The sequence below is a fragment of the Mustelus asterias genome, unplaced genomic scaffold, assembly GCF_964213995.1.
Source record: "Mustelus asterias unplaced genomic scaffold, sMusAst1.hap1.1 HAP1_SCAFFOLD_100, whole genome shotgun sequence".
Lineage (NCBI taxonomy): Eukaryota > Metazoa > Chordata > Chondrichthyes > Carcharhiniformes > Triakidae > Mustelus > Mustelus asterias.
In genome coordinates, this window is record NW_027590147.1 from 1,063,916 (window position 1) to 1,066,242 (window position 2,327).

Consider the following 2,327-nt stretch of genomic DNA (forward strand, 5'->3'; position numbering starts at 1 on the left):
AAGGATGTTGACAGTGGGGGATTCAGTGATGGAAAAACTATTGACTGTCAAGAGGCGGTGGTTAGATTTTCTCTTATTGGTGATAGACATTGTCTGGCATTTGTGTGGAGCGAATGCTACTTGCCACTTGTCAGCCCAAAACATAAAGTCTAATATAGTGCAGCATACTGCGGACTTTCGAAATCTGAAATAAAAACAGAAAATACTGGGTTTTGTCAGTATTTCTGGCACTGTCTGTAGAGTGAGAATCTGAACTAGTGTTTCCCGTCCAGATGTCACATGGAAGGCGCGGACATGATGGCTGTCCGCGCCTGCCATGTGGGTGTCTGAGTGGGCTCTTTCCGTGCTGTAAAACTCTGTGCCTCTTTGACTCTTTTTCGGAGCCAGTCAGCAGAAAGCCATCCCGCCTTTTGCACCTGAAACAAATCACAATATCTGACTTGGTCAAAAAGAAACAGATACCCTCATGGGCTCGTCCGGGATTTGAACCCGGGACCTCTCGCACGTTAATAGACTGCGGTACCCTAAGCGAGAATCATACCCCTAGACCAACGAGCCTGCACGTCAGCCGGTAGCAAAGTAAAAATTGTTTAGCTTTCTACAAAGCAGTTCTGACACCTCGAGTGAAAGACGAAATTGTTTCAATAACTCACCGCATCAGCATTTGTGGACTTTAAGCTCCAGCAAAATATCCGCCCAATATTGTTACCTCGACTGTTTGCAACTGGGGGCTTTTGTTTATAAAGTACACATGTTGCAGTCAATAATTCTAACCCAGCGACTTCAACATGTGACAACTCTGAGTCTGCCTTTGATATTTGATCACTTTTGAAAGGTGTGGTCTGTCACACAGTTAACTGATCTGGAACATTTAAAGTACAGATTTATGACCTTGTTCTCCTGGGTGATCTGCAGGTTTGTGTGAATGGGGTCGGGGAACGATTGGACTTGATCTGCTATTAATATGAGTAAAAATATGTCAAATTTCTCAACATTGACAATCAGTAACCTCAGTGAGGGAAAACACTCAGACGGGGCTGTATTGTCACGCTCACTATGGGTAGATTTTCTGTGAGTTTTAACCCCATGTGTTGTCCTGACAATGAATCATTGATTATCGACCTGTGCCAGATTTTGTCTGAGGCCCGCGGGAGCCTCATTCACTGTGGCTCTCAGTGCACAGTAATACTCGGCGCTGTCTGTCACCTTCTCATCTTTCATGGACAAGTGAAAAGTGCTTTGTTTCAGGTTGAGATTCCTGCTGAACTGTTCAAAACCTGGAGCCGTATCGGTAAATTAGCGGCTCTGAGCAGTTAATGAGGAGCTCGGTGTGTATACTGGCGATACCAGAACAGGGAATGTTGTATAGTTGTACTCGGTACCGAGTAACTGCAGGATATTGCTGAATCTTCACCCTCTGATGCTTCAACTCCTGGTTCTGACTGGGACACTGAGTCACCGTTACTCATGTCTGAAAATAGACAACAGACGCACAGCGGGTTAGAAGGAGTAACAACAACGGATTAATCCCCTCGAGATGGCAATGGGGAATGAATATGGTGACTGGCAGATTTCACGCAGAAGTTCAAAATTACAGACCTGTTATCAGAGTAAGAAAGAGTTTCACCCCCATGGTTCGAGTCTGAACACCAGAAACAGGGAGTCATCACTGCCAGCATCAGATCTGCAATTAGAGAAGTTGAAACAGTCAGTGGGATGTTATGAGGTCGAAGGTGACTCCCTCTCTCCCCCCATGTTTACATCTTCAAACAGGCGCTTCCATTAGAAGGGGATCGTGATATTTCATAAGTGATCAGAGGGCGCCCTCCCGTGGACAGCACTGCCGCATCTTGGAAACAGGTACACACACGGCCACCTGCAAAGACTGACACATATAGAGATCAGATAATCATAGAATCATAGAACCCCTACAGTACAGGAGGAGGCCATTCGACCCACAGAGTCTGTACCGACCACAAGCCTCCCAGGCCCTATTTCCGTAACCTCATACATTTAACCCGCTAATCCCCCGACACTCGGGTCAATTTAGCATGGCCAATCAAATTAACCTGCACATCTTTGGACCGTGGGAGGAAACCGGAGCACCCGAGGAAACCCACGCAGACACGGGGAAAGCAGATACATACACGGCCACATGCAAAGACCAACAGGTGTAAGGATATATAACCATATAGATATATGCCCAGACACTGACATCAATTCTAACGTCCCTCGTTATAAATCCAGAATTATTCTGTAGATTTCTGACACATTTAGTCTGAGTTGCTAACTATGAAAATACATGAATAACTCCAACTCCGTGTTCA

At 45.6% G+C, this 2,327-nt stretch overlaps 1 non-coding gene across 1 annotated transcript; it reads right to left on the reverse strand.

Moving 5' to 3' along the window:
* Positions 1-468: 468 nt before the first annotated feature.
* trnap-agg (transfer RNA proline (anticodon AGG)) lies at positions 469-558 on the reverse strand. Its single transcript is given in 2 exon segments — positions 469-504; positions 523-558. It is a non-coding gene; the product is annotated as a tRNA-Pro (tRNA).
* Positions 559-2,327: the final 1,769 nt, after the last annotated feature.